The sequence below is a fragment of the Pelophylax lessonae genome (genome assembly GCF_965119305.1).
Source record: "Pelophylax lessonae genome assembly, chromosome: 12".
NCBI lineage: Eukaryota > Metazoa > Chordata > Amphibia > Anura > Ranidae > Pelophylax > Pelophylax lessonae.
This window is the reverse complement of record NC_138779.1, coordinates 207,125,987-207,139,608: the sequence shown is the minus strand read 5'-3', so window position 1 is coordinate 207,139,608 and position 13,622 is coordinate 207,125,987.

Here is a 13,622-nt window from a genome sequence, read left to right as displayed (position 1 = left end):
TCCTAGATAATATCGAGAAAAATTGTACCACCACTAACCCAAACGATATTGATATAGAGGTGTTTTTTCAGAAAATTAGACGATTAATGGAAAGAAAATCCAACCTCGGTTGGCACATCAGGTTTTTTGACAAATATATAAGAGAAAACGTTAATCCTATGGGATTACGTATACAAATCTTTCCTTCCTTTGAGGTGCATGATATAATCTTTAAAGAAAAATGGGAAAAAAACTTAACCCAATGTACCTCCAACATGATGGAGCTTTTGAGAGATAAATATAAGTCGGATTTAATGGATATCGATAAGGATATTGAGAATTTGCAAACAAGAAATCGCTCACTTATCAAGCATTCAGAATACAATAAAAGGGAATCCGAATTACAGAGTCACCTGGAGAGTTTCAATAAAACTCTTCTGATGAGAAAAGATTTGAAATTTTACAAGGATAAGTTGGCCTTTATGGGAGGCTACGCCTATAAATGGCAAAAATCCACATATACACGCAAAAATAGAACTCAGAAAATACTATCTGACAAGACAAGTTATCAATATCCATCCGACTCAGAATTATCTCTTGTATCTTCGGCTTCATCAGCTCGATCAACGCAGAGGGATCAAATCAGACAGGGACAGGGCAACAGTGGTAAATCAGGGAAACGAGGTAATAAACATCAAAATATGGTAGGAGACATGGATAAACCCAACAGGAAGCGCAATCTATCCCCACAATCCACACCAAATGCCAAAACAACCCCAGCTATGGGAGTTATTAGAGACCTAGGAGCTATTCCAAAAACCTCTAAGAGTGAGTTAATGCCAACAACCACTAATGATGAAACAATCCAGGGATTCCCTTTAGGGACCCCTCTTCCCACGCAACTGGTAGACGAAAGAAGAGGACCCATAGACACCTTTGTAATAAGAGGACAAGCAATAAACCTGGAATAGGAGACACACACAGGGACACTCCTATTCTGGCCCCTGCAGCACTTTTACATGCTGGGATCAAGGATGGACTGTCAAATTCCACTCAACAACCAACATACAATCAAGGGGAGAAAAAGAATCCTCTTGATATTATCAATCTTTCCTCCCGATCACTCTCACAAACTGAGAAAGAAGTATTACAACTAGGCCTAAGCTTCTGTCCAGACCAACAAATAAACAAATTTGAAGTGGTCAAAGACCTTCATTTATTTGCAAGGAATTTGACATATAAATATATCTTTGACAAAAACAAAGGCCAAAATAATATACGGGACGAGGATCTATACAAAGGATTCAAGGCCCAAGATTTTAGAAATCTCAAAACAATGATGCAGTTAATCGAGGAAAATAAACAACATCCAGACTATTCATCGTCTGATTCCTCTTCTGATGATGAGGAGGAATCACGCGATGAAATAAATAAATTCAAATCCAGATCAACACGTTTTCCCAATCTCCAAACTTGCCCAGCTATCTGGGCTTTTGTGAAGCACACCCAGAAGGAGATCGACAGATTGGAGGCCCCCCTATCTGGGGCCTCTAACCTGTCGGCCTCCCAAAGGACTGCTTTAGATGACCTTGTCCATGACGACCTCGTTGTCATTAAACCCTCGGACAAGGGTGGCAACGTGGTCGTCATGGACAGGCATCAGTACGAGACCATGTGTCTCGATATTCTAAAAAATGAAGAATGGTATAGACCAGTGTCTATCGAGGAAGTTGATATCATGAAGGGTAAATTTAAATCTATAATTTTTAATGCCTTACAGTCTCATGTGATTAATCAAGAACTGTATGACTATTTGAACGTTAAATGGCCAATCTTGCCAACGTTTTATGCGTTACCCAAAGTACATAAAAGCCTTGAAACACCTCCAGGGCGCCCAATTGTTTCAGGCATCGGTTCTATCACTGAACCTTCCAGCAGGTTCGTTGATGACCAATTACGCCCACATGTCATGGGCCTACCTTCATACCTCAGGGATACTTTAGAGCTCCTGAGAGTTCTGGAGGGTCTCAGTGTCCCTGGTGGCTCTCTTTTGGTCACCCTTGACATTGAGGCCCTCTATTCTAGTATCCCCCATAACAGAGGTATCGAGGTTATCACCACCTTTGTTAAGGAACAGACCCATCGCACTTGGGCGTTGGCAGATTTTACACTTCAACTATTGAATCATATTCTCAGATCCAATATCTTTGTATTTGGCGAAACCACTTACCTCCAGGTACAGGGGGTAGCGATGGGGACTGCTTGTGCCCCATCGTATGCCAACCTGTACCTGGGGGGGTGGGAAAGGGAGCTATTCGCCAATGATGGCGCTTCGATGTACCTGCGCCACCTAGCGTTGTGGCGCAGGTACATCGACGACGTCATCATTGTATGGACGGGCTCGGTGCCCACCCTTCTGGAATTTATAGATTTCATATCTTACAATAATTATAATTTAAAATTCACTGTTCAACATGATACCCAAAAAATAGCCTTCCTTGACACCACAATATATCTTACACCTGAGGGCAATATTTATACTTCCCTATACCGTAAAAATACGGCAGGAAACACCATACTTCATTATACTAGTAGTCATCCGCGATCCCTAATACGCAGTATCCCGTATTCACAATATCTTAGAATACGACGCAACTGCTTTCTGGATGATGACTATAAACAAGAAGCTAAGGCCCTACAGCAAAGGCTTTTGGTCCGTGGCTACAGTAAAAAATTACTTAAAAAAGCTTACCAAAAAGCTAATCTCCAACCACGAGATAGGCTTATTTTTGGGTCACGTCAAACTAAGCCCTCAAATACTACTAAATTAGTTACCAAATACAGCTTCCAACATCAAACCATACGTAAAATCTTGGATAACAATTGGCACTTCTTAGCAGACGATATCACGGTCTCAAAATACATTAAACCCTACCCAGAGATAGTTTATCGTAAATCTGCCTCACTTAGAGACAAACTTGTACATAGTCATTACAAACCAAAGAAGGAGGAAGATTACCATGGAGCAATGGGGGGCTATGGTACCTATAAATGTGGCCAATGCTCAGAATGCCCCTGGGTAAAAGAGGGGTACACCTCCCCTCTACCTCGGGGAGGAACTTTGAGACCTAAGTTTAGGGCTACTTGCCTTACTGAGGGTGTTGTTTATTTAGCTACATGCCTCTGTGGGGCGTTTTATGTAGGGAAAACAATTAGACCCTTTGCGAAACGCATCCAAGACCATTTGTACTATATGGACACTGGACTTATGTCTACACCCATCTGTAGGCATGTAGGCCTAAATCATAATTTCGACCCCCATTTTATTAAATTTATTGTATTAGAAGCAATTAAGAAGAACCCCAGAGGGGGTAATTATGATAATGCAATTCTCAAGGCAGAAGTAAAGTGGATCTATAAATTACAGGCCACTAGGCCACCAGGTTTAAATACGGCCCTATCATTTAAACCTTTTTTGGAATGAACCTAGGGCTGCATTATTGCTTACTACATTTTTGTAACCATAAGACTAATATAAAAAAAAAAAAAAAAAAACACTCCCTACCCTCTGTTCCTCCTGAAACTCCTTATGTGATCATGTTTTGTATTGTCTATATTGTCCATGTACCTATTGATTCAGCATTTAGACAAACCGTAATACTGTACTAACATCACAGGAATCCATTGTAATGCCAGAATTCAGGATAGGATACTATTGTATACCTTCCATGTTAATAATCATATGTTGCTTATGTTTAATTAATTACAGCACATATTGGTCATGTGCTGCGAAGCACTTATAGTTATTCTCTTATGATATTTATATCTTTTCCTTTTTTTTTCTTTGTTTCCCTCTTATTTTTGTAGCTTTATGAGATCGGAGTCCGTGTGTCAATATAGGATCAAATCGCGACTAAATCCAATGTGCCGGCTCTTTTCCTGCTTATCTCCTTTTTGACAGGGGCTCGGGCGCCAAGCCGGGGGTGGGGTTGTTGAGATCTATACCACTTTTCTCCTCCCACATTTTTTCCCCGAGTCCGTTCTCTTTTGATAGCGGATGTACAGCGTTCCCACCCATCTGTACCTCTTTGTTGCGGTGCAGCTCTGACTGGGACCGCTAGATGGCGCCCGCACCGGAAGTGACCAGTCGGAGGTCATGAGGTACCTCATCACTTCCGGTGGGACCGCGCTTATAACGCCGAGCGGAACTTGGCACAGACAGGCCACGACTAGTGGCGCGGCTGTCTGTTACCAATCAACCGGAGCATATAAGGTAAGTTTCGCTACAACGATCTCCCATTTGTACGGCAATAATGGCATCTATCTTTCACAGTCTTTGCTGGTTATATGTGTTTTCACTTTCTCCTCTAAATACTCACTCTTTGAGTAGATTCTAACCGGACACTTCCTCTAGTTCACTCTCAGTAATCTTTGCACATTTTTAACCCCCCTTTTTTGGTTATCATCGGTCTGCACCTGGTCTTTAACTATATATCACATCTATATTCCTCACATGGTGTCTATGCACCCCTGGTTTCATCAACCCCTCTTATTTTTCTGCTTTATCACTCTATGTAGCTTCCAGTTTCTTTTCACAACCTAAGCATGATCTCTTCACTGCTACTGCCCTACCATTGGAGAGCGTGGGTAACGTACCTATATACACCTGATTTCAGTATCATATGGGATTTTTAGTAACTAGCTTCTTCCCTTTATGGAATGCTGGTTCTTTTCAGATTTACTCCCGTTCGACCGAGCTCGGTCCGGTTCCTGTTAAAGTAGCGGGATCAGGTCTGGCTGGACTTTGTAGTTCAGGGTTATTACCCGCCATTGGATGGATCGCCATGATCCCTGATACACGGACGCTGATATGGCTGCTTTGCTCTAGATACAATCTGTGGTGAGCCCTATTACATTGTAATTTCTATATCTGATTGTAATTAACTTGGCATATTTTTGTAAACTGACTGTATGTTATTCATACTTAGAACCAGTAGAGGTCACCACTCCTGTATTGTCCCAGAAGAAGCCTCTCGGCGAAACATGTTGGACACGAGTGACCCCTAGCATTTTTCAATGGTTCTACATACATTTAAGTATCTTTGCGATATCAAGATGTATCACTGTATGTGACTGTTTTTATGAATTTGTAATAAAAATCATTATTTTATCTTGTTTTTGAATTATTTATCTTAAACATATACCCTCACAAGCCTCACCCTTAAAATCCCATCACCTTGGTTCACGCCCACCATTAGCGGTTACTCTGGGGCACATATAGAGTCCGCAGGGATAGTGATACCATTTTATTTTTTCCCTTTCAATAAACAGTCATTGCTTTGGATTTTACCTCACATCTTGTCTGTGTACGATGTTTGGGGTATAAAGGGCTGGTGTTTGCTCTCAGTCTGTTCGGAACGGTTTGGAGGTCAGGAGGCACTGTTTGGCGGAAAGAAGCACCGCAGGGTGCCCAAGCGGTTCCGTCACAGAGGGCAAGCGAATGGGGTGGTGGCGTTCAAGGTGAAAACAGAGTTCCAGAAACTCTTTAGGTCCTTCCAGGCCCATAGGATGTGGTGAGTGTTACCCACTTGACCGCATTAATGCCAGAAAAGTTGTGAGGAAACATCTATTTCAGCTTAGCAGGCATCAAGTACCACCTATACAAAATTTTAACTGTGATTTCCCAGTGATTAGTGCATATCTAAGGTCTCTTTCACATGGGGCGGAATCTGTCCAAGCGGATCCACCTGCTCAGTGGGAGATCTATCCGCTGATCCCTGCTAAGCAGGTGGATGACAGGTCCGTGTCAGCCCCGCTATGCAGAGCAGACACAGACACAGCCCACTGTTCTCTATGGAGCGGTCGGATGGAAACGGATTGTTCGCTGGACGGATGGTGGATGTATCCCCATCTTTCTGTTTTTACCGGTCTGGATCTGATTGGATGCCGGCAGGTGACAGTGGACACATGACTCCTGACATCCGCTGCCCCATAGAAAACAGTGGGTGGTCCAATCAGGGCCTACCTGAAAAAGGGACAGGCGGACTCAATTGGTTCACTGGTGTGAAAGGGGCCTATGAGTAAAAAGGGGACAATTCGACAATCAGTTTTGACTAGAGCCAGGAGAAATATCAAAGGGAAAGGATGGAGTTTTTTTTATAGAATTTAATGGGAATGAGAGAATATCTGGATTTATTTATTTTTTTCACAATAGTTAGAATTTCTAATCAATGAATTTGCTCCGGGACAAGAAAAATCATAACTAATCTTATGCGCATGCAATTGTCAAATTTAATCCAGAAGTAGAATGTTTATTCTACGAAAATCAAGACATTAACATGGTACTCGAAGTAAAAGTCCTTCAAAATTAATGGCGTCCATACAGACACCATCAAATGGTTGGATTTTTGGATAATTTTTCTAATTTCCTGTCTAAACTTTTAAACAAAATTCTACCAATGTAAGACTAGAATGACTCTTAGATTACCGAACGATCGTTCTGTAAGAGACAATTTTCTAACAAAATCCTACAAGCGTAAGGCCAGCTTAAGGGACACCACCTGACTTGGATCTGCTTCAACGGATCAGTATGGCCAAAATGGAACAGAAAGCTCTACATTGTGGAAAGGACTGGCAGGATAATTAATCTCTTACTACAAGAATACATAAAAGCAAGCATTTGTGCTCGGTGTACTTTTTCTAGATCTGTGCTGGATGTGCAGTAATACAGCATGAATCTTTACCCTTGTGCTGGAGCTTTCTGTAATAAAGACCAGTTACTGCTGCTCCCTGCCCTTGTTAAATCTATTACTCAGCATATATGCAGAGAGTGCTGTCATACACAGAGCCACTAGAGGGAGCACCTGATTAATATATAATATATAATAAAAATGGGAGAAACACAATTATCAGTATATCTCAGTAAGCGAGTAAAAAAACAAACAAACAAACATATATATATATATATATATATATATATATATATATATATATATATATATATATAAGTAATTTCACATGTAAATTGCAAAAAAATGTTTTCCCCTCATAGTATTATCAGTAAGAATTTTGCTTGTATTCTAATTTTTTTAATGTTTTATTATAAGATATATTTGTGCCTTTTTTTTTTTTTTTTTGTTTCAACAGTCAGTATCTCAGTTACATTTTTTTTGTCCCCATCAACAGCGGCGTAACTACAGGGGTTGCAGGGGTTGCAATCGCTACCGGGCCCCATGCTCCAGGGGGCCCGGTAGCAAACCAGTGGGTGAACTTCCAGGATCGCAAAGGTCACACTTGCGACCGGACCCTGGCATTGCACCACTTAGGGAGGCCCCAAGATTGCAGGAAGTGGGCCCACAAGATTGCAGGAAGGGGGCCCACTGCAGAACTTGTGAAAGAATCCTGCTGCGGGACCGTAATAAAAGGCCATGCAACGAGTGTAAAGAGCCCCAGGATTAGTGGGAAGAGCCCTGGGCTTGAAGGTAAGGGCCCCGGCCAGGGGTCTGGGGGGCCCTTCATGGTTTCTTGCATCAGGGCCCTGAAGGTTCTAGTTACGCCTCTGCCCATCAATAATATCAGTAAGTAAAAAAAAAGTAAAGAATATTTTTCAATATATTTTGCACTAATTATACCATGTCCTCGGGTGTATAGGCTGCCGTTGTAAAAACACCAAGTGCTCAAAATCTCCAATTATTCCCAGTGTACACTCACAGGAAATAACGTGGTTGGAGGTTTTGGCAGGTTGGAGTTTTCGGCAGTACACCGGCTGTACCGCCTTATCAGTGGCCCTGTGCACCAATCAACCTAAGCCAGAAGCTGTGCTGATTGGACATTGCCACAACACTTCGGGTGAAATTTAGAAGTGCATGCATCCGCATGCCATAGAGCAGTGATGGCGAACCTTGGCACCCCAGATGTTTTGGAACTACATTTCCCATGATGCTCAGCTACACTGCAGAATGCATGAGCATCATGGGAAATGTAGTTCCAAAACATCTGGGGTGCCAAGGTTCACCATCACTGCCATAGAGATAGATGCAGTGCTGAAATGCAAGGGAGGTAGGTAGTGCTCACATGGCTCTATAAACAGAGAGGTTCGATTTATTAGGCTGCATTCACACTTGAGCGTAGCGTTTTTTACTGCGATTTTAACGCGATTTTAACCGCGATTTTACCTCGATTTTTTCAGGCGTTTTTCATTGACATCTATCAAAAACGCTGGTAATCAGCCCAAAAAGAAGCTCATGTACTTTTTTCAGCTACAGGCGTTTTACAAAACGCTCAGATGTGAACAGGGGCCATTTAAATGAATGGGGTTTTACTTGTTGGGCGTTTTGGAAGCGTTTCTTTTGAGCGTTTTTGGAGCTGAAAACGCCCAGGTGTGAATGGAGCCTAAAGGATGAGGCCAAACAATTTGCCCTATTTATAAACAATCTGAACCCAGTATATGAAAAAGGGGGGTGAGGTAAATGGCGCTGCCAATATTGGTAAGTCCAAACAAGGTCACACACAATTAATATTTAAAACATAAAGAACCTCATATAATGGTAATACCTTCTTAAATCATCACATTAAATTTGATCTATATACATAGACATACAGTATATGTATATATATGTATGTATATATATACAGTATATATATATATATATATATATATATATATATTGGTTTGTTAAAAATCTCACAGGGGATAAATAACCGTATACAATGTGCAATAGTGAAGGAAATAAAATACTAAAGTGACTAATCTGAACCCAGTATGTTAATATATTATGCTGTGAAAAGGAGACTGATACATGTCACGTCTCTGGGACTGGCGATTGCACCCTTGAGTATTCACGCCAACTCCAATGGAAGGGTCCCATTTTTTTCATTATTGGGTTCTGCTTTATAAAAAAAATTATACTCAAAAAATATGATAATTAATCTGCAACAAATCTGCAACTAAAAAAATCAGTTCACACAAGAGTAAAGTCAACTAATAATAGATTTAGTTTAAAAAAAATAAAAAAATAAAAATTCACATAAGAAAACCTTTCTTTTCAAATACAACACAATTACAATCACGTTTTCCCACACATGCTTGATCAGTTCTCAGGAGAATTCTATTATCCTTCTTGGCAATGATCTCCAGTCATTGATTGATTTCGTGGTTGCACCAAATCAGTTCCAGCTACTTGACAAGTCTGAGAACATTTTCTCAAACTCAATTTTGAGTGGAATATCCAGGGCTGACACTAGGGGGCAGCATCAAGACACAATTTAACCTCCCTGGCGGTATGATTCTGTCAGGAATTCTGTACCAAAAGCGGTACAATTCTTTTCATGGAAATTTGGCGTTATGCATTATAGAATACAATTCTTAGTAATTACTGACTTAAACCTGACCAAAACAAGACTCTAGTAGACATCCCAGATGTGATAAATTTGAAACACAAACGCATGAATTATAATCAAATCAATAATATAATTTTATTATTTAATATAATATATATATAATAAAATTATATTATTGATTAGATTATAATTCATGCGTTATATATTATATATGAATTATAATCGAATCAATAATATAATTTTATATATATATGTGTGTGTATATAGGTGTATATATATATATATATATATATATGTGTGTGTGTGTGTGCATATATATATATATGTATATATATACATATATATATATATATATATATATATATATATGCAGGGGCGTAACTACAGGGGTTGCAGAGGTTGCAATCGCAACCGGGCCCCTTGCTCCAGGAGGCCTGTGTGGCTCCCCTGTACACCTGGATAGGAGGGGGGTGCAGCATGTAGAGAAATCACTGTCCTCCTTTTTCCTCCTGTAGCTGCAGGAGGAAAATGGAGGAGATTGGTTCCTCTGTATGCTGCCCCTGCCACTCCTCCTATCCAGTTCACTTGTGTTCTGCTGTCTCTAGGCCAGTGTGCTCCCCTGGTCCCCCCCTCCCCTACTGTGCTGCCCCCCCCCCATCCCCACTGTGCTCCCTCCCCTCTCCTGCCGGCTGCTGCAGGGGATGTGTCACAATAGAGAACCAGGCAGGGGGTCGGTAAATTTACCAGCTCCTTCCATTTCTGAATGGACAGAGTCATAGTCCGTGACATTGTAAAAAAAAATAAAATAAAATGATAACAAAAATAATACAATTAAAATACCAAAAAATAAAAACTACTGACAGCAGTGGGTGAACTTCCAGAATCGCAAAGGTCACACTTGCAACCGGGCCCTGGCATTCCACCACCGTGGGGAGGCCCCAAGATGGCAGGAATGGGGCCCACTGCAGAACATGTGAAAGGGTCCCGCTGCGGGGCCGTAATAAAGGGCCCCACAATGAGAGTAAAGGGCCCCAGGATCAGTGGGAAAAGCCCCAGGCTTGAAGGGAAAGGCCCCGGCCAGGGGTCAGGGGGGCCCTTCATGGTTTCTTGCACCGGGGCCCTGAAGGTTCTAGTTACGCCTCTGTATATATGCATATAATATATATAATATAAAATGTGTAATGTGTTTGTGTTTTGTGCAACGTTTTTTTCTTTTTTTTTTGGAATTTCCCTCCCTAGTTCCGCTCCCATGCAGCATTGCTGCTGCAGGGAACGGAACTAGGAAGTCATCAGACCGACGGAGACCGACGGAGAGCGGCGGGGATCTCGGCTGGCGGTCACAGCAATGAGAGATCATCGCTGGATCGCCAGGAGAAGGTAAGAGAACACCGCTGCGCTCTCTGCACATCCACCCCGAGCGTGACTCGGGGATACTGATCCTGGTATGAAAAATCCACCCCGAGTCACGCTCGGGGTTACCGCCAGGGAGGTTAAAACTTTGGATAGTTGCGTTTCGTGTTTTTTGAGGTTCTGTTAATCCCGTTTGAATTTTGGTGGACCCAAATTTAGCGGCAAATTGCACTGAACTCTATCAGGAGGGACTCCTTGTATTAGATTTTGACCTTTTTTTAGGGCTAATAGGCAAGCTGTGGTCACCAAAAGGCATATGGTACCAGTACCAATGCAGAAAAAAAAAATAAGGATCTTTTCATGCGGCTTCAAGAGCAATATTGGAAATAGACAAATCCTTTAAATAACACGCTCAGGGGATGCCTTAAGGGGGATTGCCACTTTTGAACTAAAACTTGAGAAAACCCTGTATACTGTATGTTTGTTATGTGTTCCCTTTCACATAGCATACCTAAAAAATGTTTTTCAATTTCTCCCTAAATCATCACTGGCTGTGGAAACTTCACACTGGACCTCATGCAGCTTGGATTTTGTGCCTCCCCATTCCTCCTCCAGACTCTGGGACCTTGATTTCCAAATAAAATGCAAAATATTCCACAGTCAGTGATGATTTGAGGAGCCGTGTCATCTGCTGGTGTTGGTCCACTGTGTTTTATCAAGTCCAAAGTCAGCGCAGCCCTCTAGCAGGAAATTCTAGAGCACTTCATGCTTCCCTCTGCTGGCCAGCTTTATGGAGATGCGGATTTCATTTTCCAGCAGGACTTGGCACCGCCCACACTGCCAAAACTACCAATACCTGGTCACATGATCATGGGATCACTGTGTTTGATTGGCCAGCAAACTCTCCTGACCTAAACCCCATAGAGAATCTGTGGGGTATTGTCAAGAAGAAGATGAGAGACACCAGACCCAACAATGCAGACAAGCTGAAAGCCGCTATTGAAGCAACCTGGACTTCCATAACAGCTCAGCAGTGCCACAGGCTGATCGCCACCATGACACACCACATTGATGCAGTAATTCATGCAGAAGGAGCCCCGACCAAGTATTGAGAGCATACTATACTGTACATGGACAGACTTTTCAGTAAGCCAACATTTCTTTTTAAAAAATCCTTTTTATATTGGTCTTATGTAATATTCTGAGATACTGAATTTTGGGTTTTTACCAGCTGTAAGCAGGGCTTTTTTTTCTCAAAGAATAGGTGTTCTATACACCCCCTTCTGAGTTATTTCTTGTCTCCACCCCCTACCCACCTCCTAGCACCATCCTTTGGTTCCGCCCATACCCACCTCTGAGCAACATCCCTTGGTTCCACCTCCTACCCACTTCTGAACAACATCCCTTGGTTCCATCCCCTACCCACCTTTGAGCAACATCCTTTGGTTCCGCCCCCTAACCACCTCTGAACAACATCCCTTAGTTCCACCCATACCCACCTCTGAGCAATATCCCTTGGTTCCACCTCCTACCCACCTCTGAACAACATCCCTTGGTTCCATCCCCTACCCACCTTTGAGCAACATCATTTGGTTCCGCCCCTACCCACCTCTGAACAACATCCCTTGGTTCCACCCCCTACCCACCTCTGAGCAATATCCCTTGGTTCCACCCCCTACCCACCTCTGAGCAACATCCCTTGGTTCCACCCCCTACCCATCTCTGAACAACATCCCTTGGTTCCACACCCTACCCACCTCTGAGCAACATCCCTTGGTTCCACCCCTTACCCACCTCTGAACAACATCCCTTGGTTCCATCCCCTACCCACCTCCTAGCACCATCCCTTGGTTCCACCCCATACCCACCTCTGAGCAACATCCCTTGGTTCCACCCCTTACCCACCTCTGAACAACATCCCTTGGTTCCACCCCCCTACCCACCTCTGAGCAACATCCATTAGTTCCACCCCCTACCCACCTCTGAGCAATATCCCTTGGTTCCACCCCCTACCCACCTCTGAACAACATCCCTTGGTTCCACCCCTTACCCACCTCTGAACAACATCCCTTGGTTCCACCCCCTACCCACCTCCTAGCACCATCCCTTGGTTCCATCCCATACCCACCTCCTAGCACCATCCCTTGGTTCCACCCCTACCCCCCTCCCAGCACCACCCCATTTAGAGAATACAGAGTTAACTATCATTTTGTCATGCTATGTAATTTGTATGTCAAAAAAGCCAAGGAATTTCCAGTCACAGCTTACAAACCAGTCTGCGACTGAATGAATTAACCTGTCTAGCAGTATACGTTAGGGGTTTAGTTGCACACGTTTGCAAATACATGCAAAAGCTGCAGGCCCCAGCAAGGCACCCTGATATCTGAAGACCCTAACTCTACCTTTACAGAGTCTCCACAGTGAGAGCACTCTGTGTCCTGATGGATAGATGGAGGACAGGTGACTTGCAGGAGCCCACCCCCCCTTAAAGGCACAGGAAAGCACTGAACACCCAGCACTTTACACAATGGCAGCAAAGGTGTCAGTGCGTTGCCTGACCAGTATAACAACAATACAAAAAGTGGTCACTTCCCCCACCTATAACTGGTCTAAACAGCAAGGAGCACTGGAAGGGCAAACCAAATTATTGGTCAGGCAATGCAGTTTAACCTAAAAAAATGCTCAATCAACCAGTTCCGGGAAAATATTCTCTAGAGCCCAGGGCGAACAAGCCAAACTGTGCCCCTCCCCCTCCTAAACCCCCTCCCCCCAAAAAAAACACAAGTACTAATCTGCATGCTTACCCCCTAAGCAAAAATTCCCCTTCCTCCCAATACAAGTCCCCCTGCTAAAAAAAAAAAAAAAAAAAAAAAATGTCCCAGAGATATTCTATTGGATTTAGGTCAGGCGAGCGTGGGGGGCCATTCAATGGTATCAATTCCTTCATCCTCCAG